Source organism: Phyllostomus hastatus, unplaced genomic scaffold (assembly GCF_019186645.2).
Source record: "Phyllostomus hastatus isolate PE091 unplaced genomic scaffold, TTU_PhHast_1.1 phas_contig_1, whole genome shotgun sequence".
Taxonomy (NCBI): Eukaryota; Metazoa; Chordata; class Mammalia; order Chiroptera; family Phyllostomidae; genus Phyllostomus; species Phyllostomus hastatus.
The window spans coordinates 15005646-15032716 of record NW_025333498.1 but is presented as its reverse complement, the minus strand read 5'-3'; the positions used below and the strand labels follow the sequence as shown (position 1 = coordinate 15032716).

General features: G+C 43.6%; 1 long non-coding RNA gene across 2 annotated transcripts; it reads right to left on the bottom strand.

Moving 5' to 3' along the window:
- Nucleotides 1–328: 328 nt before the first annotated feature.
- LOC123808862 lies at nucleotides 329–16252 on the bottom strand. Of its 2 annotated transcripts, XR_006783847.1 has the most exons (9): nucleotides 15791–16252; nucleotides 12018–12173; nucleotides 9969–10125; nucleotides 7187–7394; nucleotides 5739–6001; nucleotides 3660–3900; nucleotides 3206–3553; nucleotides 2477–2672; nucleotides 329–1881 (listed from the first exon to the last, which is right to left on the bottom strand). It is a non-coding gene; the product is annotated as an uncharacterized LOC123808862 (long non-coding RNA). The 2 variants fall into 2 exon arrangements; XR_006783850.1 differs by lacking the exon at nucleotides 3206–3553.
- Between the last annotated feature and the right edge of the window lie 10819 nt (nucleotides 16253–27071).

The following is a 27071-nucleotide window of genomic DNA, read 5'->3' as shown; positions in this document are numbered from 1 at the left end:
TGTTAGCAACAACTTCTTTTAGAATCAACAGGACATTGATGTTCCAGCAAAAGAATGTTTCCTGACTTTTGAATTTGTCTTCATTCTTTTATTTCCTAATATTAGAACATATCTGAAAGGAAATCCGCCCTGGCCTAACTCCTACTTATCTTTCAAGACTCACTCACATCACCACCTCTTGGAAGCCTCCCTCCCTCCGTACTCTCTAGCGGCCCAAAGATGAGTTAGGTGCTCCTGTTCTGTGTCACCATTAGCCAGACTGTCACCACTGGCTTGACTCTTGACCCCATTTCTATAAAGTCCTTAAGGTCAGAGATTGTCCTTAATTTCTATATTTCTAGTACCTAGCTCAGTGTCCAGAAACATAACACAAATATTTATTGAATAACTATTTATTGAAAAATGGATGAATAAAAATAATTCATTGGTTGACATTGTTCTTTCAGAATTATTAGAAAGAGTGACTTATATTTGATTATTGCCTCCCAAAAGTTAGGTTACTTCACAGGACTGTGGGGGAAACCCTTCCTCATTAGAATCATCACATTATGTTTACTGCAGTTCAACGCAGAGACTCCCCACTCCAGTCAGGAGCGCCCCGGAAATGATGTTCCTGAATACGGATTGCTGTGAGGAAATTATACAGTCACCACTTATTTGTCTTTGTGTATCGTAACCCAACTAAGCTGATGGCAGAGGGGATATTACCAATCGACATAAGGCATTCATTGGGGTTGAGAAGGTACCCACAGAAAAACTAACCTATTGTATTTTGGCATCACATAATTTATTGCTCAACACTTTGAGAGTTAATGGGAGTGTTATAATATTTATTCTGGCTCAAAAAGCATAGAACAGACTGTTAAGAACAAATCAGGATGTGTGTTAACCCTACTTATATTAAATAAGAACCATTTTTTCACAGCAAGTGGCCTGCAGTACAAACGGGACAGGTGGGATGACCCCACAGGTTGAGGGGATGGAAGGGACCCTCATGCTGAGTGGAACACCTGAGAGGTGAGACCAGCAATCCAACATTCTGACTCTCTCTCCCAACAGCCCAACTACACCCTTTAGAATAGATAAAACTTTTCAGCAGGTCCCCTCCAGATGGAGCAAATACATGGGCTCTGAGATTAGAAGCCCTATCACCTGCTCATCGGCTCATTAAAAAATGAGCAAACAAAAACCAGAGACAAACTGGCCCTGCCAGTTCCTGACTGTTGTCAGCTGCGGGGGCATTGCCTCTTGGACAGACGTTTAATGAACTGACACCTTCCTCTCTGCTCCTTGTGTGCCGCTGGCCAGAGGCTGGGCAGAGGGACGAGCTGCAGCGCCACAGCTTGTTAACGCCATGGGCCCATCATCATTCTCAACGTGTTCCTACCAGCTCTGGAGAAAAACTGAAACCTACATTATATGTGCTTGAAATGAATGCTTTCAATTAAAACCACTGCATGCACTAATAATATCTGCGTCTTGCGAGATGAAGAAACTGAGGCTTGGCGATATCTAGAGATCTGCCTGGAGGGAGAATCATGGAGCAGATTTCTGAGGCCCAGTCTGGGCCACCTTCCACTGCAACACTTGCTTCACGGAAACAGCCCATGAAGACTGCACTGCCTTCACTGGACTTCCATACAACCTTGGATCTTTCCAAAGAAACAAAGCGTGATGTGCGCTCGGCCTCCTGCAGGTGTGGCTACCTCACATCATTCCTGAGACCAGGTCTCCTTGGGTAAATGTGACTCTGTGCACCTGATAACCGCAGCAAGTCCAGTGGTGGCCTGTGCTGCCTGAGAGCTCGGTGGATGCCGACCGGCATTATTTAAGTTTTCATTCAAAATCTCCTTTAGGGTGACTTCTGAGCTCCTGAAGTACCTGTTCAAGAAGATCAACAAATGGCTGAAGACAGATTTTTCAGCCAGAGGAAAGACTTATTACCTTAGCCCCGGCCTAATGAAAACAGAGGTGAAATACCAACCTGCACTAGAATAAACAGCACACTGAGCCATCCATCACACTCAGCCACACTCGGCAGAACACTCTAACTGATGTCACCTGACTTCCCGCTTCACTCAGATGGGTATTCACAGCCTGACAGAGCTGGGACCTTTTCCCACCAGTTTCTGTCCGGATAAAGACCTGGCCAGGAATCCTTTAAGCCAGGGGTCCCCAACTTCCTGCCCACAGACCAGCACCAGTCCAGGCCTGTTAGGACCGCGTTACCCAGCAAGAGTTGAGCTTGAATGTAATGCACTTGAATCATCCCCAAACCACCTTCCCCGCACCCATCTCTTCCCCTAATTCCATCCCCTGCTGTCCATAGAAAAATCCCCTTCCACGAAACTGGTCCCTGGCTCCAAAAAGGTTGGGGACTGCTGCTTTGGGCTATTCCCTCACCCAGTCTAAATTCCCTTTCTTCCATAGCCACAGACAGCAGTAGCTTCTGAGGCTACTGCTCAACGCTTCTCACCTGCGTGCTCCACACCAGTGTTCCCTTTCAGGACACAGTTTCTCCGCTGGGTCTACTAAGCATCTCCAACGGCAACTGTTTCTCAGGGCTAACTAGTTGTTAACTGGCGTATCCATTCTTCCAGTATAAGCCTGCCCACCGTATGACAGGCGCTCTGGGTACAGAGAGGCAAGGTCTTGTCTTTTAGGAGCACAGTCTGGGAAAGACAGAAATTTTGCATGTGTATAGACATTATTTTTGCTTTTTCGTATATCTCTCATTCTACCTTAACAATCTCATATATGGCAGAGAAAGTAAACCCACTTGCAAGAAAAGGATGCTATAGAGGGTAGGTAGTGCGTGAAATGGGTGAAGGGGGTCAAAAGGTACAAGTTTCCAGATAGAGAATTGACCATGAGGATGTAATGTACGGCATGCTGACCACAGCTAGCAACACTGGTGTGTACATTTGAAAGTTGCTAAGGGGGTAGATCTCATCACAAGAGAGAAATTATAACTGTGTGGTGATGAATGTTAACTGGAGTTATTTTGGTGATCCTTTCAAAATATATACATGTATCAAAACATGTACATCTGAAACGAATATAATGTTATATGTCAGCTATATCATAAAATAGAGGAAGCTATGGCTGAGATATGTGGTATCACTGATAGATAGAAGGAAACTAGAACCCTGAATATTTAATTAGACTTTAGTCTACCAACTTCAGCTCCACGATTTCCCCCTACCATATGAGACTTCTTTGATGGTTTTCAGATTTTCTCTTTTCTTCCAAAAATGTAAAAATCACCTCTCAGAAAAATAAAATTCATCATGGCCTTCCCTGGCTGGTAACGATGTGGACATCATGGACCCAAACTGTGGAGTAAAATTCTCAAAGAAGGGACTATATTTCCACCCCCTGGGACCGGGTTTTGCAAGATGCACACCACTTGTGGGGACTGCTCCAAGCTGGGCTGTGTCTGTGCAGCAGTAAGTGGAAGAAAGCAATGTGCATTTTGTTCACAACGGCATTTTGAGGAACACGTTCAAAGAGCTTTAGCACATTGTAAAATTGCGTTGATGTCTATTGATCTCTGAAATAAGGAATCATAATAGAAACAAAATTTAATATTAAATATACTTGTGGAATGCTTATGATTTTAGAAGCATGGAGCATATGGTATCTTATTTAATACTCACTGCAATCCCATGGTGTTTTAGTAAGCTCAATTACACAAACGAAGAAATAAGAGTGGCAAAGCTATTATTTGGACCGAAGTCTTTCAAGGATATTCAGAGATGGTCAGACTCGAGTTAACTCAGAAGAAACAGATGCATAAATGAGAACGTTGACTATCCACAGTGGAGATGTCCCTTTCCCGAGCGCAGAATACTTTCTTGCTATCACATCATCTGCAAAGCTCTGCCATTGTTCAGAAATCTGTGAATGGAGAGTGAAGAGTATTGAGAATGTTCCATGCAGACCATGGTAAGGCCAGAAAACACTTCATGTCACACTCTCTCTCACACACACACACAGATCTGATGACTGGAGTGATTCCCTTCCTTGCCTCCACCATCACCACCTCTCTACACAGGCAGTTCTAGACAAACCACCAAATTCTGCCTCTCTGATTGCTTATTTTGATCCTGGTACACTGCATCTGAGGGCACATCCTTTCTTTAGTTTGGGCCGCACTGTGTTCCCAGAGCAGGTATGTTTTGCAAATTAGTTCCTTAGGATGCTAATGAGTATGACTGGGGTGGGTGATGAAGTTTCCTGGTTTCAAAAACAAAATGTGTGCCCTGGCCAAGTGGCTCAGTTGTTTGGAGCATCATCCTGTGCACCAAAAGGTTGCAGATTAGATCCCTGGCCAGGGCACATACTAGGTTGCAGGTTCGATTCCCAGTCAGGGTGTGTACGGGAGGCAATGAATTGATATTTCTCTCTCCCTCTCACCCCCAAATAATAAACATAGCCTGGGTGAGGATTTAAAAAAAAATGTTTAAGAGAAATGCAAAAGTGAAAATGTGCAACAGGCACGGCGGCTATCAGAGACAGCCCCAGACCGACTGGAGAAGCACCTTGTAGGCTTTGTCTTCCTGAGGACGCTGTCCTCTGAAATCACTTTTCCTTCCTAAAGGGTAATGAAACATGTTGTCTCTCTCAAATATGCATTTATTTACCTAGCTCATTGCTTAGAGGTCAACCGCTTGCCCATTTTCCAAGTTTCTGAGAGACATCTCACTGTCACCTCCAAGTACCATCTGTCATTTATTTATTTCCATTGCTTGTAACACTTATGCTTTGTAGGTGAATAAACTTTCAAGCAGTAAGTTCATTTTACTGAAACCGTGTCTAACACTGTTAGCATCTCACCCACTATGGCTGTTCCATAAATGTCAGATGATAAGAAGAGCTGGGATTTGGGACTTTTCTTCACTGGTTGTGAATTTTGGAAGTAATCCAGCTGTCAAGCCAAAGACAAACGTCACCTGTGCTGTTTCAGATCCATCATGTGTATGAAGTGGGAAGATAAGGTTACACCCAGAGGTGCTGAGACATGGGAAAACGAACCAACCCAAGGGGCATGTTAATGAAAGCAGAACTCTGCCAAGCAGAGCTTATCAACAAGAGACCTCAGACTCACCAAATGGGTGTAGTTCAAGATCAAACCCGGCCAGCCCTTACCCATGGCTGAGAGGCACTTGAGACCTCGTGTGAAGCACCATCTGAACTTTGCTGGCACCAGCCCAAAGGCCTGTGATGGACTTTGATCTTGTAGCTCTAAGTGCCGCAGGATTTGAGACTAAACTGAGGCTCGAGTACCTTCACAGTGACAAAGGTGGACATCAGGGGAAAGCAAGGCCGGCCCCAGACCTCAATCACATGCCGAGGACGCCACACTCTGCCGAGAGGGACTCAGCACCTCACAAAGTGTGCTTTGAGCCTCAGGTCAGAGCAGAGGCATCAGTATCTTCCTCAGAGATGTTTTGTGTCTTCTCCTGCCCCTTGTGCTGTGAGGTTCCTGTGCAGCAACAGCTTTGTGCATGAATATCTGTCTCCCTGGTGAACTTACACTCCATGGCGCATCATGTGCTGTGGCAGTCAGAGAACTGTTGTGTGGCCTACACGCTGGACACACACTATGAAGACAGTTTTTCTTTGTTCTGTGGAGCCGAAACTAAGCCCAAGTCTTGCAAAGCTGTTCTCATGACCAGGGTTTGCCAATTTTGAAAAAAGACGTGGTATATATCCAGCCCTCACTTCCTGTGTACCTTTTTCTTAGGAGGCTCTGTTCATGGAGTCGGACAGCTGGCAGCCAAGTGTTGAGAGAAGGAAAGCCGGTGTGTGCTGCGTGCTGACGAAGCGCAGGGTGAAGGGAGCCCGCCAGTCGTGCTGAGTGACATTCCGCACCGTGGGCCTGGGCCAGATGTCCCGTGCAGAGCGGCCTGTGTGGGTCTGCAGCTGTGGGGGGGCATTTCAAAGAAGGGATTCCTCCTGTTTGCATTCTCTTCCTGGTATGTCTCAAACTCTTTCCCTGTGCATGGGGGAACCGTGTACTTCATTAATTACAGCGCCGAGTGTTACCTGGTGAAATAGTTACTTGAAATGCTAATTATACCACAGCAGCCAAAGAATAAGGGCCCTGAAGAACTGAATCAAAACAACAACAAAACCACAACTATTTTCTCTGCTGTTATTGTTAGATGATCATGCACTGCCCTGCCTTTCCCTACAAAGGGGGGATTGAAAGCAAAATTCTTTGGTAACTGAGGTTGCCAACTTTCATATATTTCACCTCCACCCATGATTCTCTGCCAAAGGCATGAACTGGAGTCACATGTTCAGCACGTCACATGTGACTCTGCATTGTGCACAAGACCCTTGGGGGTGTTTGACTGCATTGGTATCCTTTAATTTAACAAGCTTATGATACTGAGCTTTGTTCCATATGTTGAATTACTAGCATTGTTTTAAGTCATTAAAATTGTCATTTAAAATAACTTTTAAAGCAGAAAAGGACACAGCCAAATTCCTTCAGGTCTCCCAATCCAAAGCGCACATATTAAATAACAATAAACAATAGTCCTACACCTGTTTGTGTGTGTGTGACTGCTGTCCTTCCCTCACTGCCCTCCTCGGGCTCTGGCTCCAGCCCACTGACCTGTGTGTGCTCTGGGGACACACGGGTCTGGGCCTGCACACCTGCTGCTTCCTCAGTCCACCTGCTCTTCCCTGGGATCTGCGCAGCTCCTCTAGGTACTTCCTCTGGGTTTTTGTTCAAAGGTTCCCCTTAGTGAGGCCTTCCTTCGCCATCCTGTCTAAAGTCTACCCCCTCACCCTGTACCCAGCACTTTCTGTTTTCCTTTCAGGCTTTATTTTTCTCCTAAGCATTTACTGTTAGACTATAAATATACACACACTATATATTTTATTTTCAGCTACTTTTAGTGCTTGCCTCTCCAAGCAGAATCTAAGGACAGAGAGTTTTTGCTTGTTTTGCTTCCTCTTGCAATAGGGCCTGGCACATGGTGTTTAATAGGAATTTTTGAATGAATGAACGAATAGGGCCAGGCTTTGTGCTAGCCATCATGACCAAGCCAATGGTTTCTCGTGGCAAGAGGTTTATAGTCTCATGGGAAAGACAGGTATGAAGTATGTAATTAAAATAAAATATGCTTATTGTAGAGAGCTGTGAGGGCAAACAGCAGAGGAATCTAACCTGGTCTCCCTGGGGAAGTGATGTTGCAGCTGAGTCCTGAGCTCGTGTGAAGGGCCACAGACGAGAGGGAACGTGGTGAGTTCCAGGTGGATGAAGCTGGGTCGTGAAAAGTGAGAAGGGTCCAGAGGTGCCATGAGGCTGACAGTGGTGGTGGGGGGTGTCCTGAAGGCCTTGCATGTGATCTACAGGAGATTCAGCAACGGAGGGCCTGGCAGGGGAAAACGACATGACCTCCAACAGCATTTTAACCAGATTTGAGAGGAGCAAGGTTAAAAGCTAAAGCGAGGGAGACCTCAATTGCACAGAGCATCAAACCTGTCCCTGTGAGAACTGGCTGACTCTGAACAAACGAAAAACAAGTTTTCACAGAGGGTTCAAACAAAACTATTTTATGGGATCTGCCCAGTACTAGGAACACACTGAGCTCATTCCTGCCTCAGCATTTTCACCCACGATGTTCTCCTTACTGGAATGTTCTTTTCACCCATCCAAAGCTGCCCACCCTTCCTCAACACGGTTGCGGCCCACCTCTTCTGGAGAACCTCCTTAGTAGTTCTTTCTGTCCTCGCTGATCTCTTCCTTTGATCTCCTAAAGCACTAAGGTACACAGCACACAATTAATGGTCTGCTTTCTTGAATAAACTGACACCTTATTACCCCAAGCAGAATGTCCTCTCCTTGCAAACCAGGACCCCACATCCCACTTACCCTCTCTCTACCTACCTAGAGAAGGGATTGGAATATATTAGGGTCTTCCAAAATAGACCAACTGATTTAGGTTCAGATTATTGAATATACTACAATGATACTTTGCAATCTTGGGAGGACTCTTTAAGGAGTCTTACTTTACACATGAGGACATCTAGGCAGATGCAGGTCAGCAGGGAAAGCCAGGTGGAAAAACTAAGCTTTAGAGTTATTGCTTGGCTATAATTTAGTTGAGTAAACTCAAGCAAAAAGTGAAAAGAAAAAATGGAAATTCCTGTAAAATGGCTGAGCACTTATAAAGAACAAAGACAGAACACCCCAAATTTAAAGGCAAATTTCCAACATAGCCCCAAATTAGGCAATTGTCACAAGAACATCCAGTAGAACCTGAAAACTAAAACTCAGTGAAGTTTGGCCAACTGTATAAACAACTCCGAGCCTCAGCATGGTCAGTACTGACGTCCAAGGTGATGGAGTCAGATAGGCAGAAACGGCTCTATTTCTAGAGGAAGATGCCAGTAGCATTTCTTTCTGTGGTTGTTATGGAGAACAATATGAACAGTTTCATTTATGAGTACTTCATTCATGTATTTTTCCAGAGCTTTTGCATCAATTCTCAAGGACCACTGAATGGATCAACATAAAATAGGGTCATATCTCTTGACTCCAGTTCAAAAATCTCAGTACATTTCAGTATACTATCTTTTGTGAAGTGAGCAGTAAGAAAGATGATGTTTTACTGAGGCCTTATGGGAAAAACAGCAACGAATGGGCTTCCACTGCTGATCTCCACCAAGCCGTGTGTCAGGCTGTTACAACAGGCTCAGACATAAAAGTTATCACGGGCCGTCTGTCACCTATGACATGCGGCAATTAGCCCGAGATTATTTTGTTTGTCAGTTACAATGTGACGGGGATGCCAATCACACAGCTCTGGGTATAGGTATGTCAGCACTTCCCTTCCAGGTCCTTATATTCGAGAGTTTGAGAAACTAATCATGGAATGAATCTTGGCATATAAAAGCTACTTCCCAGACAAACTTTTTAAGAAATACAGATTAAAAAGTTCCATATGCTTTGCCATTCTTATTTACTCATAGGCCCCCCAAACATAAATTAGCAAATCCTTTCCTCTTAGATGCTTTTCTTCTTTCTCTAAAAAAAGATGTGTATTTTGAGGCTTTTGGGTCTTTTTTTTTAACCTGACTTGCCCATAAAGGTTATCACCTGGAATGAAAAGAATTAAGTCCTTTTTTGCTATACAGAAATATTTTCCATCAGATCGCTGTGGGAGGAGGGAAGGCTGGCGAACATTGAAATCTCAAGTTTGAGTTCAGAACTGTCTTTTTTTTTTAGTGTAAATGAGATGCTAGTACTTACACTGTGCATTTAGATGCTCTCTCTATCTTCTTAAAAGATCTTTAAAATTTCAGGTACTGAACAATTGTGAGATCAAAGGTTCAGTCTAGTTTTTTCCGTGCAACTCCAGTAACAGGTCTCTACCGATGGCCAACTGTGCCCCAGATGCCTTATGAATATTCACACTAAGGCTACGAAGAGGCGTGACTGCCTTCGTTTTATAAGTGAGGAAACCAAAGCCCAGACCAGTGAAGTGATTGCCAGAGGTCACACAGTGAAGTGGGAACAAAAACCCAGGCCCCAGGACAGAGGTTAAATCTGGGGGTTTCCATGCAATCATAACAGAGGTTGGGTCAAGCTAAAAAGTATCAGTACTTAAGTGGAACAAACTACTTCCAGTTAGGTAAACTCGAAGGGGCTGGATTCCACTAACACACAGGAAGTGTTTGAGTGGTAACTGCTAGGACTCCACAGGTCTGGGCTTATGTTGAAAAAAAATCCGAGCAGCCCCTCCATTTAGTATAGTCATTTTTGCCCACATTGTGGAAATTTGGCAATTTCCCTAGTTGCCTTCAATTCGTTCAAAAAGTTTACTGTGAGAGTTAACCAGTTATGGGGACTAGCAGGAGGCACCCACTCAAAGCTAGACACGCTCTTGCTCTCAGAGGACCGCACGCTGGACCTGGCCCACGCCGGGCCAAGCGGGGTGCATTACCTCCGACGAGCATGCGATATCCACGTAGCCCGACGTGTCCTCAAACAGTTGCTAGTTGTTACGGTTTCATTCTCATCAGATCTACTCCCAGTATTTAGCAGTCAAAGTCCAGTGTTCACATTTTTCCAAAACAACTTTTCTTTCTCCTGATTGATAACTTTCATTGGAGGAGGAAGGGGAAAAAAACACAAGAGGAAGAAACAGGAGAAGGAGGGAGAGGAGAGATGTGATACACGTTAAAAGCATTTTTAAAACAATCAGTGGCTGAAGGGGATCTAAGACACTCAGATACCCAAAATCTGTTACCGTTTTTCATCTTTTCTTATCGTGGATCTATTTTTATCATAAACCCAGCAGGCAAAGACCAAGTCAGCATCCCTGTTTGGCATGGAGCCCGCTGCAATATCGATGATATATCAACCCATTATTATAAGTTGCCTTGTTATCATTATGTGAATGTTATTTTATAAACTTTAATAAGTTGCTTGAATATTTAAGATGAATGGTTTAGAACTCTAAATTCATATTCATGCCAAATATGTAGGACATATTTTTCATAATTGTTCTTGTCTCTTGAGCCAGTAATAGTTTATAATCATCATAAAATTTCATTCTTAATTCCTTTTATCAGAAGGAAAATATGAATGGTTATTACCCAATTAAAATAACTCCTGATGCTTTAAAGGTAGACATGGGGTTTTGGGGGTTTCACTGAAGACAATTTCAAAAAGAAAGAGCAGCTGTGTGACTTCAAAGCACTTTTAAGTGCTCTGAGTGTGCGGAGATACTCAGCTGTTCGGTGCTGTTTCCAACTGTCCTGTTCTCATGTCATCTGTGATGTAATCAAGGAAATATTGGAACATTTTCCCAGTGTGAAAGGTGCAGGAGTATGTGACCAGAGATAGAATTTTCATTTGGTAACTACGGCATCTGTTCTGATGCTTTCACACACTTGGCTTAGAGTCGCCAAGGGCAGGGACCAGGAAGACCACCAAGCACCTGAGATACGTGCATGTATCTGGGTCTCCCTCCTTGGCCGGACAGTGCCACTTGCTTTGTGAGCAACACAGGAGGTGTGCCCTTCAGGTGGAAGCTTTGAAGGTGATGTTTTTTTCCTGGATGATTTCCATGCTACTAGTTAGAAAGCAACCCAGGAGGGCAGACTCAGTCACAGTGGCTACAATTTCTTCTAGAGAAATTGGATCACAGTGATTAATATCCACAAAAAGAAAATGCCAAGTCATCCAAATTGCATTCTAATTCATTATAAAAGAATCACATGCAGAATTTAGCTCCATGCCCCTTCCTTTGGCATGCTCAACTTCTGTCTACTTTCTTTTCCATTTGATCATAATCTTATTGGATCGTGACCTTAAACCAAACCTGTGTTGAAATCTATTTTCATTTCCTCCCCATCATGTATCAGGATATTTTAATCTCATGAACACATGAGTCTAGTTCTCTGAAAAGGACCCTCCCAAACGCATAAACTTCTAAATGTTTACTTAATACTAAGATGAAAAATGGTCTTAGCGAGGAGTACCGTGAAGATGCCTAATTTGTGCTGAGGCTTTCAAACAATTAGTAAACCTTTTTGAAAGAGAAGCGTCTTTGCAGTGATTAGTTGGTGGATGGGCTAAAGGCTAAAATGCAAGTAGCTTTAATTTGTAGGATGTGTTAGTGTTGACAAAGAGGTTTGGCATTATTTGGTAAAAATAAGCACACTACAGTTCCTAGAAATAATTCACAGTTGCGACCTAACACACTGTTCATTTGCAAATGACATTTCACGAGAAATAGGCTAGTTTTCACTAGAAATATTTAACTGTAGGATCCATGTCGTAAAAAGTGATGAAATAGGATGCCCTCTTAGATAAAAATGAAACATGTTTTAAAAGCACATTGAAATGTGGCTCCTCACTGCCGTGGGTCTCGCCCACCAGGGCACGTCTGGCCTCAGCGGTTGTGTTTTGCACGAGCATGCACCAGTTACTCTGGTTCTCAAAAGCTATGCATGTTGATACATGGCTCCTCCTCACGAAAGCTTACCTCTCTGTGGCTTCACCTGGGTGAGTGTATGGCTCCAGGCTCTTCTTGGAGGCTCTGACCTGGAGGAACGGAGCTTGGGATATGGCATCTGCAGGCGCCGACTTGTAAGGCAAGTCCCACAGCTGCAGGTACCTTGGCCTTCAGTGAGCTGGGAAACTTGAGCCAGGAAACATGGAGTCACTAAGTCTTTCAAAGTAGGAACAGAGCCCCAACTTTTAAGGAGGCTATCCAAACAGGTGACAAACTGCTGGACTTCAAAGACAGGAAATCCCTTCAGACGTTAAATTGTATGGACACAAAATGACCTACATTCAGGAAAACGGGGAGCCAGGAATTCAGCGTCATGTTTGTTCCAGTTTAATGAAGCGTGTTTTGTGGATATTAACTGGTCCTAAAGATTCCTACTCTAAGTAGATGGCAGGCTTTTCCACCAGAAACCCACATTTTCAAGATCTTACTTTGAAAAGTCACTGGAGTTCACATCAGATTGAAGTTACTATGCACAGCCTCTCTCTGGGGCCAGTTTTCACCCTTATAATTAGCCTGGTTTAAAATTGCAATTAGGGTGCATAAAAAAACTCTATAGAAATATTTTAATGTCCTCCTGAACATCAAAACTAAGGGAAGGCATCCACCTACAGTGCAGCCTTGAAACATGAGCTGATGGATTGCTTCAGGTTTGAAAGACAGCCTGGAAGCTTCCCAGTTTAAAGGCAGAGAATTCCCCAACTGCTTCTTCCAGTTCAGAATGCAAAGTCTAGACAGATTTCTTGCCAGCCCTCAAAAGTGCTTGGGCTGTAGCTGCAGCAGTTTGAAGCACGGGAGTGTAAGTACTAAATTCTTGCCCAGCTCTCTCAGAATGAAAGGAGGGCTGGGGGCAGGCATGGCCGAAGGGGACAGATATACGGTGTCTGCCATTTTCTCACTGTAGGTCCTCCTCAGCCCTCAAAAGAACTGCTGAACAAATCTGTAAGGGGAAGGAAATGGGTGGGAAAAGTCAACCCCATCTTAGAACACAAAAGTCCTTCCGTGTTAACATTTTCAAAAAGAAAAAGAAAAAATCCAAAAAGGGTTGAGATTGGAAAATTCCTGGGGAGCCAAAAAACGTAACCTACATTCCATCGTTTTATCAAGTGAAGACTCTCTGACCACGGAAGTCAGAGTTAACTCCGCCGCCCTGCTCACAGAGCAAGTCAACTTGTTTTGTATGAATAGCTATAAACTGTTTGCAAGTTTCCTAAATCAGGCACTCGGGATGAATTATGAATGGAATTAGCCAGCTTGACTTGGAATTTCCTCACTTTTACTGGTCTTTAAACAAGATTTTTATACATTCATATGTAATCAATGGGACCAACACATGAAATGGCTCTTAACATAAAACACTCTGTTTTAGAGCGATTTTGCAGTTAAGGAAACTTAAATATGAACTTCTAATGTGGAAAGGGTAGTTTTTACATACTGCTTTAAAACTGATCTGGAAAACTGATGAGCTGGCCACAAGATTTCTGTCAGAAAGTGAAATGAAGTTTGTATTTTAAAATACAATTTAAATGCTGGCTTCTTTCATGAAGCCAATCTGCTTTTCATATCCTTATTCTTAGTCACCTTAAAAATACATAAATTCGGTATCTGGTTATTGAGTTTTTAAGTCGCAGGGTAGAATAATTTAGATATTCATAAATACAGAGAGCACTAGGAAATCCTTTCTTAGTGAAAAACTACCTTTAAAATTATCATTCAAACCAGTGAATGCTACAAGTACACCTTCTGATTTAATTTTGGCTATTAGCTGTTTCACACTTCAATATGTACTCCTCCAAGTAAAATTTTCACTGTCTTAAAATTTCCCTTAAACTGTCATGTCCAAACTGATTTCAATGGCAGTTTCTGTGCATTAAAAACTATGTGATGAGGATCAATGTCAAGTTTTTGGAGAGAAAAATGGATTGTTTTTTACTCTCACAAGGTACATGTTCAAATTTATCCCATGTAAATATAAAAGATTAAAATAAAATATTTCTCAACTGCTTATGCAGGAAGAAAACACAACCAATTCCAATAATGCTACTCTCATACAGCTAACACTACAACATATTTGGAACATTTAACATTTAAAAGAAAGGTACTAATTAAAGTACACATAAAAATTTCAAAGTGTGAAAAGCAGTTAGAAAAAATACTTTTCAGTCACTTAGAATAAATTACTTGCACATTTTAATGGTCTTGTAGATTTCAGTAGTAAAATGTTTTTACAAACTTCTCTTTGCCTCTTCAAGTACCTCAAACATATAAAGGGTTGAGAATATTCTTTTTTCTTTATAGCACATTCAAAAGTATCCACCATCTTGACAGACTGTTATTATGGTAATAATTTTCTAGCATTTAAATAGAATGGAAAATAGTCTTTGATTTTGTTAAAGGGAGAAAATAGAGTGGGAGAACCCTTTTAAAACATAATTTTATATTCGCTTAAAATGTATTAATTCCTAAGTTTCTTTACAAAATCCTTTGATACTACAACATTGTATAGACTACATTTATAGGTTTGGAAATCCTCTTTCCTACACTAAACTCCCTGAATAAGGTTGTGCTACTCTTGTTCAAAAAATTTTAAATTACCTGAAGAGAATTAAAAATCCTAGTCATGGTGTTATTTTTAAATAGTTGGGCAAGTATTTTTTCTGAAGGACAGATGAACTTCAGTTGACATTTAAACAGAACAAAATAATACAAGTATAAAGATTTCTCTTGAACTTTGTAAGTCAGTGGAGAAATGTTTATCATAAAATTTTAAATGCAAAACTTTGGAGGAAATCCATGTAGTAATTCATTTGCTTCTGCACTTTCATAAACATGCGTGCCCTTCACTTTCAAAACAACCCTGGCCCACCATATTCACATGGCCATCTGCAGGACAGGCAACCTGGACCTGCCCCCCAGGCAGGCACACTGCGTTAAAAAGGAATTTTGTTATTTATATACATTCCTTTTAATTCTGTTTTTATTAGTTTTCAAAGCCTTTGATAAGAAATGTCAAGACACATTTAAATGGACTTGTTTAGATTTTTTTAACTTCAATGCTCCAGGCTAGGCTATTTCAAATTCAATACTTTGCAAGTGACAACAAACAGGGCTTTAAAAAATTGTTAAAGAACACTTTTTTTTCATATAACAACAAAAAATCTAAAACATGGTGCTATAATTCCCATTTTAAGTTAATTATATTTATTTTAGGCTAGAAGTGTCAGGTGAACATTGCCTAGCAAAGTATTCTTGGGCACTCTATTTGCCTCGAACATTACATTGCCACACAAAAACCAAATGCTCTCGCCGTCAGAAAAATTAAAAATATAAGGAATCCTCATCCTAGTGACCTGTGCAAGCCTCTCTAGGAAACTGGGGGATCTTATGTGATAACTTTAAATGACCTCTTCTGGGCTTTAGCAACAGGTTTACTGAAAAATATTTACTTTCTAGCAAAATGTGGCTAATTCTTAAATGCAGCTTAAAACCTTGGACGTCTCTGAAGAGAAATGGAGCCACGAATTGTGTCACTGCCCAATTATCCCTTATTTCACTAACTTCTAACTGACGGACTGCTAATATGGACTTCTCAGATGGCAGCGTTTCCATCATTTTGGAAACGCAAACAAGACGTGGCCCGTTGATTATCTGCAGCTAGAGAGCCCCCACCTTTTATTAAGTACCGTCACCGACGTCTTTCTCTCTAGAAGACGTACTTTTCAGATCTCGCACCCCTCTTTACGAACCTGTGCGGGGCTTTCGGGGGGAGGGGAGGCAGGACTTTGGTGGGAGCGGCTTCTTTTCAGCAAAGCGCGAGCTGACTGCAAAGGCGCAGGCTGCGTGTTCGAACAATTTCCTGCCGATTCCAGATTCCTTTCGGAGCTGCGTGCAGAGGAAGTCCAACTTCTTTTCCAGGCGGAGCCTCCACGTTGGACTTGGGGGGCTGCCCGACCGTGGGTCCCGGTAGGGGCGAAGGAGGAGAGCTAGCGGGTGCCTGTCCGCCCCTGCGCCCCGCTTTACGCCCCAGGCCGGCGGTCCGGCGCGGCCGGGAAGGCGGCGGAGTGGGGAACTGGGAGCCGCGGGCTCCTGTGACTACCAACAAGGGTCTGAGCAGAGGAAACCTCGCTCCCTGCACCGCGGGCTCCGACCCCGGGGATGCACTTGAACCGCGGCGAGGCCGGCGACACCGGCGCTCTAAGCGCACCCGCACCCCAGGCGGAGCCGGACTCGGGCCTCGCGCGCTCCGCGGCCTCTCGGGGCGGAAGGGCCGGGCCGGGGGAGCGGGTTGGGGCCACACCCTGTCCCTGGGGGTTAGCTCCGTCGGAGCGGCGCACTCCGGTCCAGCGCCCAGGGTCTCCGAAACTGGGGACCCAGGGCTGCCTCCGGCAAAGCCCGACTTACACTTCATTTTCGGATTTGGAGAAAATGTTACGGGAGAGAGGGGGAGAAAAGAAAAAGGAAGAAAGAAAGAAAAAACAACCCAGAAGTGTAAATACGATTTTGAGGAGGGCAAGGGCAAAGCGAGAGCGCGCGGCACCGGGCGGCGCGGCCGCGCGGGCGGCCCGGCGGGGATTCCCGGTCTCGCAGCGCACCCTAGTGGACGCCCTTGCTCTCGCCCTCTCCCCGCCACGCTCGCGCCTCTCCCCAGTTCATTCCAATCTGCAATATATTATTTCTTCCGAAGTATTGACAATCAATGTGTGAGACTCCAGTAACCCCGGAGCTCTCGTCTGTAATCTGCACACTTATTCCCATTTGGGGAGAAAAATCCGAATTAAATCCCCGTGACCCAGATTGGGTTACCGTGTCATTTTCCCTGGATCCTCTTTTAAATCCACTCCACACTGCTTCTCTGTCTATTACATGCTAATTTAATTTTACTGTGGACGATATTTTCAGCATTTGCTGAGGACAGTAAATTTTGTAGTTTATGTTATTTCACTTTTTATGACTTTTTAACACTTAATAAAATTTTATTAGAGCACTTTTGTGTTTACAAGGCCACAAAACTCTTGGCAGGTTGTCAGAAGTCCTTTTTATTATGATCCTACTGATATACTGCGAGTAATGAAATAATCATGTCCAGAAATGTATCAAAGGCCAGAGGGATTATCCCACTTAATAGCTCCACAGATGCGCCCAGAAGAATGCGGACGCGCGGCAGGACGGGCTGAGAGGCGGGCGGCGGGAGGAAGAGGCAGCCCCCCGCTCCTTTCTTTACCATTTCGTTTGCTTTCCTAAAAGGCTACATGCAGGGTCATGTGACTTTCCGCGGTCTCAATAAAAAAAAAAGAATTTATTCTATTGCAAAATGTGCTTTCTTTTTATTCTCCTTGTGTGGGCATTAAAGACTGTTCTAGTGGCAGTGGGGCTGGCTCAGCATATCCGTGTCAGTCACTTTCTTCTCAATTCTAAGTGTACTTTTGTGGCATTTAAGCAGCGGATGGCGACATTGGTGTCGATCAGTACGGCTTCTACAGCCCACACCCGAGCGAAGGCACTGGGAGGGAACCAGGAAGGCATAAGGTGTTTTAAGGTCCTTCCCCTTCTGCCAAGCAGCACCTTTTGCTCTTGCTTTTTATTTTGTTTCGCAAAACGGGGAATAGTGACTTGAGGACTCTGCTTTTTGCCTTGTGCCAAAGAACCACAGTATGCTGCTTTTATTTAATTTTAATTTTAATTTTTTGGTAAGACTTGCTATGAGGACTGAGCTATTGCAGCTTTTTTTTAAAGAACCATTTCCTTTTTTTAAAAAAAATATATGTGATCATTTAACACACTGGTGTTAAGTTCATTCTTGCAGCAAAAGAAGGCCATTGTACTTCCTGACCCCGAAAGCAAGGTGGGTGGCTTTGTTTTATAATTAAATTTCTGTCTCCAGCATCATGTTTCTCTTTCTCTGCTATTTCCTAAATAGTGTGCCAAAGTGATCAAAGAGATGAGGAATGAAATCATAAATGGAGTTATTTTGAAATTACTGTTGCTCCATCCAGAGCACGTGTTCTAAACTTTGGCTTTGAGAGATTTTGGCAATGTTTTTCGTGTGTGTGTGTGTGTGTGTGTGATGTTCCCACACATCACATTTGGATTCTGCAATCTGTCAATGTTTCAAACCACCCCTGGGAAGCACGCTGCTCCCTCCGGACTGCCTCCATCACACATGTGTGTGCTCTCCCACTCCGCGTGTGTGCGGCTGCTCGCAAGGGCTCTTTGATTTCAACTTCAAGGGAGCAATTCTGTTCTTTGGATGTCATGTGCTTACTATGGATAAAACTCAGTGTCTGGTCTGATAATCCACGTGTGTGCAGGATGGTCTAGGTTCTGCAAAGAGCACGTGAAGGACAGCACCCATCCCTGCAGGGAAATGTGTGTCCTGAGACGATGTGGACAGCCATTTCTCTCTTTTTACAGTGTTTCCCATTGCGAATATGAGGCCATTTTTCTTTTTTCCTTGTCTTCAATTGCTGTCTCTAAGACAGCTGAAGAACTGGGGAAGAAAGGGAGGTTGGGTTCTGAGTAAGGATGCTTCCCCGCTTCTGGCTCTTCCTGATGGGACGCATTCTTTCCTTCCACAAGAGACACAGGGCTGGACAGACAGGAGCGTTCAGGGCTTAGCCCTCCACATGCTGGAGCATTTTTACATAGGGAAATGTATGCCCAAGCGCAGAAATCAAGAGGAGCATATTAATTTTAATTATTCTATAAAGTGATAGTTTTAGAAGTCATTTGTGTTGAGGACGATGTAAATAATACTTTGAAGGCTACAGCAGCCTTCAAGTTAGACATCTGTTTTATTAGATTATGAAGTAAACCTCCTTAAGGTAGAGGTTTTTAATGCATCAAAGTATGTTTGCAATTTTCACTGAAAACAGCGAGATTGCCTTAAATATGATAACTGATGACCCACTGCTTGGATGGCCTAAGTAGTGTCCACAGGGATTTTACAGTCCCTTCTGAAGTGTTCAGTGCTGGAAGGAAAGGAAAGAGTGAAACCCCAGTCTTACGTCTCAGGAAAAGAGGATTAAACAAACCAAGCCAGAGACATGACATGGTCTCAGGTGACCAAGTGGCATCTGAAAGCAATAGCATAAGGTTCTGAGGACAGACCCTAGAAATCACTTTGTTTGGTTCTGACCCAATTCTGCTGCATATCACTTGCATGACCACAAACAAGTTATTTAACTTCTCTGTGCTTAGTTTCTTCATCTGTAAAATGGGCCAATGCTACTACCTCCCTCCTAGTTTTGTGGAAGGGTTAATAGAGTTAATTTATATGAAATGCTTGAACAAACACCGGAATGCTACTTAAAATAAACCCAAGGAAGACTGACGCACCCATCACTCAGCACAGGTCTGGCACAGAGTAGCTGTCAATAAATATTTGTTGGATGGGTGCTGAAGGTCATTTCCCTGACTGCCTGGTTGGCTGGTGAGGTGTGAGCCATGGCACAGCAACTAAGGCCATGCGTCAGCTTCAGATCTGGACCTGGTTCAGAATGGATAACACTCCAGAAAAGGCTGTGTCCAACTTCTCCTTCTTTTATGAGTTTGTGTGTTGTTCCTCAATTAGCAATTGGGTTATAAAGTTTTTGAGGAAAGAGAGAGTTCAAATTTGGGGGGGGGTGGGTTTTTCATACTCAGCACAGTGCTTTGTACAGAAGTAGCAGATGACTGATAAGATAATCTAATGCACCAATATATATCAAAGCACTCTGTATTGTAACCTATTATTCAGTAAACATGGTTGCAGGCATTATGTTATTTGTTACATTGTTTCACTTTATTCTCACACTGACCTTCTTACAGGTGGTTATTATAGTCCTTTTTTACAGGTAAGGGATGCCAGGCTTAGAGAAGTCAAATGACTTTGCCAAGGTCACACAGACAGGAAAGGACAGGTCTGGAAGTTTAATCCAGGTCTATGGGACTGTAAAGCCCCAGTGCAATGACTCAACCACTGTTCTGTCCTGCCTGCCAATCTGTTTGGCTTTTGGTCATTTATAGCTACTATATAAACCACGATGAAAATGGAAGTGATCAAGGCTGAGACCCAGGCCTATTATTCTCAAATCATCTGTGTCGGTGCAGTGGTCTGAATGCTGGGCTCAGGGAGGCCTGCCTTCCCAGGGCCGTGACTGTCCTCAGCTTATTCCACAATTGCAAGTTGATATTTGAAAAGAGCCAGAGAAAAATCAAGGTTAATTTTCCCCCTTTTGGAAAAATTAGATCAAGCTGAATTTACCTGAACTGGTATCAAAACAAGTGAACAGAGCTGTATATCAAAAAAGGCTAAGAAAACAGAATTCAGACAAATGGGTAACAGAACAGTTTTTTCTTTTTCGCCAAAAGTTCTTCATGGATTTTAACAATATTGATTCTCCTAAGATAGTCAATGGGTGTCCTGACCATTTCAGGGAACAAAGAACAACCTGAAACAGTAAGGAAAGCTTTGATCCAAATGCAAGGTCATTGAATGAGCAAGCAAAGGGTAATGAGAAGTGCTCTGCTTTAGCCACATGACTAATTCTGCACCCTTGGAACAAAATATACAGAACCCCGAAAGAGGACATCAAAGAGCCTATGAGTTGTTCTGGGAAATAGTCAACACCCCCTGAGTAAAATCCCACTCAAGGACAGATGTCGGAGTGGGTGATGAAAAGATGGAGGCCAATGGCAGATGGCTGGCAAACCCTTACTTTCCTTGAGAAGAAAAAGCTCAATCATAGGTTTAGTGAGAATCCGCCAGCACCCAAACAGTTAGAATTAATCTTTGCTTGTGATTTTGTGCCTGTAATTTCTGGGAGACGGGGAAGGAATGGGGGAAGAAATGAAGGAGGCCTTCAAGGGACTCGGGCCTCCACAGAGACCAAGTTCACTGCATGAACAGAGAGGCAGCAAACTCTCTAAGCCCAAGTCTGCTGCTGAGGAGGCATGGGCAGTACCAGGCGTCTGTGGTTTTACTGGAGACCAGCCCTGGTTTTAGCAGTGTTCTGAGCACGTGACTGACTCAGGGAGCTGAATCCCTCTCTCTCTCCCTCTCTCTCGCTCTCTCTTTCTCTCTCTGTTTTCTTTTTTGAAAGAGACAGGTAATCAGATGTTTAACTGAAATTAAAGCTATATTTAGAGTTGGTTTTGAGCTGTTCACATGAAGTCTGAATACTTCTTTTACAAAAGATGAGTAACTTACTGCATCTTGATGAATATTTGATAAGAACAAAAGAAAACTAAAAGAGCAACATTAGCTACTAAATTTAATCCCAGTCAAATAAAAATGTAGTACTCCATAAAATAACCCTGAGGTTGGAAATCTCTAGAAAGAACACAGAGAGCTGATGCTCAAGCCATATCTCAGCAGACAGAATTTCAAGCCATCAAAATTTCTAAGGACCTCGAGTCATTTTCTTCAAATCTGACTTGCTTTTCTTTCTACATTGGCAAATTTGTCAAGTTAATGTTTATTGCTGTAATAGGTTTTGAATGATAGTGCATCTTTTTTTGAAAATGTCTGAGTACTTTTTGATTATTTGATAGGAAAAATGTATCCTTTTTTCTTCTTATATATCTTTCAAACCAGTTGCTTGGACATAAATAAAATCTTGAAAAAATGTATTCACCCTTTTTAAGCTGAGAGAACACATTCTGTTTCGTGGAAGTTACCAAGAAATTGCTGGAAGCATGTAATGAATGACGTGGTTCTCAGCTCTAAGCCTGCCAGCTAGCCTGCAGATCAGACCTCATTCCTAAAGTTTCAGAATCTGGAATTAGTGCAAGGAACAGCCATGCCAAAATGCAAGCCCCTAGTGAGGCAACAAAGCCGTGAGCAGGGGCAGTCTCCCAAGGACAGGAAGCCACTGGAATCTGGTTGCTAGGAGACACTCGTCTTTCGCTGGCGGCAGGAAGATGTCCTTGAGCATGGCTTCCCCTGTGGTTGGCTTTGGACGAGCGGTGAATCAGTCTGTCCTCGCTGGTGCTGCCCTCCCAGCAGGGTCAACCCGCCCACAGTGCAGGTGACAGGGGGCAGTGGTGAGTTCTGTCCCCACATAAAGTTTCTCACACATACCCGACTTTCTGATGCACTCTTCTGAAATCAATAAGCATTTTATATGTCTACTCTGGGTCATGAAGATGTGGAAAACATAGCTTCCTGTGCAGTGTTTCCACCTGTGAGAATTTTACAAAATAAAATTACACACTAAATTATATGAAACGGCTGACGAGTGCTGTAGGGGAAAGAGAAATAGGATAATTAGTTAACAGGAATTGAAAGGGATTTCACAGCGGAGGGGACTGGAGCCGGGAGGATGTGCACAGTCCCTATTGCACACCAGGTTGAGAGCTCTCGGAGCGCCTTGTGAGCAGTGAGCTTGTCCTTCTTGCTCACAGAAGCCTCCCCAGCACCTGGGACAGTGCTCAGCTGAGCGGATAGGCTCAGCGAACGCATGTGGAAGAAGGAACACAGGTGGTGGGAGCTTGCAGGTCGCTGTCAGTGTTCTAGGGAAAAGCCCGTTGAAAGGATGTCAGGTAGAGAAGGCTGGTCCTGTTGTGTCAGAGTGTTGGTGTCGGGCAGGGGTGAGAAATGGGGTTGTCAATAAGGGGCAACCGGGTTATGAAGGCTCTTCAACACAACGCAGAACATGGCTTAAAGAATGAGGATGCTCCTGTGAAATTCAGAACGTTGGTAGGGACGAACGTTGTATGGTTTACAAATGCTCTTTCAAATGTATTATCTCTTAAATATGTGCCGTTCATTACATTCACTTAAAACTCAATAATGCTAATGAAAATACATGATCTCATTAGGTGTTCGATATTTGGGGAAATCCACCTTATCAGTATCACGTGTTTACAGGCGAGGAAACTGAGACGCAGTGTTCACTCATTTCAGATGACAAGCCAAGACTCTTAGGTGTTCTGCCTGCACACACCTCCTGTGTGAAAGCCGCCCCCGCAGAGGAACGGGGGACAAGGCCGGCGTGGGGGCGGGCAGCTGGGGGCAGCAGCACTCGGGTCTGTGCAATGTGACTGCTGGGTTGGCTACAGGGTTGGAGAGGAAGACAGCAGGGCCGTTTTCTCTCTCTCCTTCTCCCTCTGCTCCACCGGCTTTGCCTTTCCTCCCCACCTGCCCCTCCCTGTCAGCATCTCCGACCTCTGAGGGGCATTCCTGCTAAACGTCACGCGAGTGGGCTTCCCGACCGCCACAGTCTCTGTAGGGCGACCTTCGGGGGAACACTGTGCTGTCTGGGAGAGGAAGGGACGATGCCTCGCCCCTAGTTTTATTGAAATATAATCAACTTATAACATTGTATACGTTTAAAAGTATACAACAAAATGATTTGATAATTGTATATATTGCAAAATGTTCAGAACAGTAAGATTAGTTAACATTCATCGCCTCACATAGTTACAATCTTTTTCCTCGTGGTAGGAACTTTTAAGATCTACTCTTAGCAACTTTGCAATATATATTACAATGTTATTAACTATAGTCACCACGCTGTGCACTACATTTCTAAGACTTGTAACTGCAAGTTTATACCTTTCAACCATCTTCACCTAATTCTCCCACCTGCCATCCCCTGCCTCTGTTAGCCACAACTCTGATCTCTGTTTCTATGAGTTTTTTTTTTTAGATTCTCCATACAAGTGAGGTCATACAGTATTTGTCTTTATCTGACTTGTATCACTTAGCATAATGCCCTTAAGAGCAACACCTCTTGGATCTGAAACATTATATCTGCGGCACGTCTTGGAGAGGTTTGATATAAAAGAGAACACAAAAAAATGAGATTAAGAGCCCATAAAATATTGCTAACATTTGGACTACACATGTGAATGTTGCATTTAAATATACATTTAAAAGATCATGACCATGGACTTCCAGATCTGGTTTCGAAAATATTCACCCCACAGTCCACATGTGTGAGCAAAAATCATTCAGATTTTGAATTGACTCTTACTTGGCCCCAAATACAAGCAACTAGATCATATGAGAGAAACAGTACAGTCCTGTGGGTTTTTGGAGGCAGATGACCAAAGCTGGAATCCTCTGTGAGCCTCAGTTTCTTCATCTGTAAAATGGGAACAAGTCCTATTGCACAGGCTGTGGCAAATGAAGTAACAAAATGACTAAGGAATTGAGCACAGCACCAGTCTTACAGGGAGCCATCACCGTGAGTGGCAGCCACCGCCAGCAGCTGCAGCTCAGCGTCTTCCTCAGCTGCACTCCCGAAAACTCTCGGTCCGGCCCACGGCATTAGAGGGAAACAGCCTTGCTTTCTTCAGCTTTTGGACTCTGCCGGGCTGGAAGATTATACCCTAATGCAACATTTTCCCCTTACTAAGCCCTCTGGCAGCTCTTTTTTTACCCTATCAACTTGCTCCTGTGGAGCTTTGCAGGAAGTGACACGGAAGAGTTTCTTAGGAAATGTTTGTTGAGTGAAGGTACAAAATAAATGGCACCACATCCTAAGGAAGTTAACTTTCCCCCTTTGGTTCCAGTGAGGACTCGTTTTCTGCGCAGGGAGACGGCTGGGAAGCGGTGCTAACAGACAGGCGTGACGGGCCCAGGCGCGTCTGTGGGGTCAGGCCTCTCGCCCCGATCACTCAGAAATCTGTTTTCATTGTGCTGCAGAGCAGCCAGCCTGAGGAGGAAAATTCAGTTAACTGGTTCTTTTATGGAAAACATCCAGGTTGGCAGGGTCTTTCCCCTCCCTTCACCTCCCCAGTGGCCTGGCTGAATTGACTCACCCTTTCCCGCCAGCCGGCTGTACGAGACAGTTCTGTGACAGAGCCCGCAGCTCAATGCCCTGTTGGTCCCCAGAGCGGTCAGACAACTGCTCTGGAAAGAGTAGGTGTGACCGCCTCCAGTCCCTCCTGGGAGTCTTACTGGTTCTAATAGTCACCCTGCTGCCGGGCGCCAGGTTGCATCGTTAGTGCAGACAAGGTGAAGGACACTAGTGTCAAGCAGTTCAATACACGGCAAATGGAAATAGGATTTAAAAAACCCAGCAAGGAAATCAAGAAACCCATCAGAATAAAAGGCAGTTTGGGGCCAGCAAGACACAGGCCTTCCTGAGGGGCTTCATCCCAATAACTGGGAACAGGGAGTCTCTTCTTAATTATGGAGTCAGACGTGTGTACACTTTTTTAGTATTCTGGTTATACTCTGAAGATAAAAATCATTCTTCTAAAGTATTAGGCCTATATTTTTCCTTATTAACAGAACCATTTCCCAGATTCTACCAAGACTGCGGGCTACCGTGACAGGCGCTAAGATCCGGGGACCCTCTCTGAACCAAAGCTGCTCCACTCTCTGAAGCCCGGGTTGCCACACCCACACCTGTGCTCAGGCCCAGGCTGAGGCCAGTCACTGCCGCTGGATTTGTCCTAAGCCACCTCACCTGGAGTCCTGGTGCTACATTTCTTTGAGTGATACCGGACCAAGGGTGTCATCCTAAAGGAACATCAGACCTGTGTCTCAGAAACACTCTTTAACATTAATTTTTCCTCCATCCATGCATCCATCTCTTTCAAAAATATCTTCAGACTCTATATTCCAAAAGGTAAATACTTTGTGTGTCTGCTTGATGACTGAATCTCAAAAACAGCCTATGTGGCATAGGGTAACCCCTGAAGGAATGCTCGTTCAGTAGATGAATGAACAGTTATCAAACGCCCACCTTACATTGGAACTGGGAGCATTGGTAGGACAAAACACAGTTCCTGCCTCCTTGGTGTTCACCATTCTTTTCAGGGTGTTTTTGGACCCCACCAGAAAAGCAGACTTCAAGACTGCTAAGGCTCTTTTTATATTCAATTGACTAGCTGTTTCAATCATTGACAGTGTGATGCACTGAAACAGATGCAAAGTTCCCTTCGGAGACAAGTGAGAGGGAAAAACAGCTTCACATCAGGCTGATTCTCATCATTCCTTCCTAAAGTGCACAGCACCTCCAGTCACTAATGGCTGTAGGAGACCTTGGGGACACCAATCTTAATGACCACACCATTTCCTACAGGTCTTGTTAGTTCCTAAAACCATCTGTAAGAAGTTATTGTATTTGGCTTTCTTGAGCCATATTTTTTAAAGCAAGACATTTAATTAGTGCTTGTTAAGATGTTGCCAGTGCTTTGGCCACTTCTCTTGCCCCTGCTGTTTCTTCTTGGTGAGCACGCTTTCTGGGAGCCTTGCTTCCGGGAAAGGGCGTAAGACGCTTCTCTGATTGGAGAGCGGCTGTGTGTCCCCATGAAGAAGTCTGTGATGGAGGCAAAGAGACGGCCAGACCTGCTGTGGGGAAGGGCCCTCTGTGTCACAGCAGAGACTTCGATAGGCCTCTGGTTTGACATTTTCATTGAGAAGGCTGAGACCTCAAAATGGGTTTGGAACAATGACTGTGGAAGTAGGCACGGCAGCCCAAGGGAGAATAACACAAAGTGAAAATGTGTGTGGAATATGAAATCCAAACACCTCTGCAAAAACTCAGTAAAAAGGAATTTGTTAGAAAAGATATAATTTTTAGTTACTCTAAGAGATGCTATGAAAACTGCAAACTAGTTCAGGGCACTGAAAAACCCACTGGTTGGCTCCGAGGGGATGCACGTGTTGAACATTGTTCTATTGTTTTTGCAAATATTTAATACCATAAAGTTAAACATTCAAACTGTTTACAAAACAAGACGATTTTATGGCATTTTCCCTAGATTCCTTTATCCATGTTTGGATTAGAGTGGCTTGATATTTGTAGTGGTTTATAAATCACAAATGCGTGTCAAATCTAGTTATACCAAAAAAAGTATTTCAAAAACAACACAGTATGGATTCTCTTAAAATGAAGAAATGTGTGTATATATATCTAGATAGGTTAAGAAATGTGTCATAATCTACTAAGAGAATGTACTCATATTTTTCCCCACCTCAAACATATATTTACGGAACGGAAAGTTTCCTGCTGGTTCTTGCTTAAATGAGAAAACAAAGTCCCTTTCCCATTGAATTTTAACGTGTTCCTTTAAGGTAATCCTTAGTTG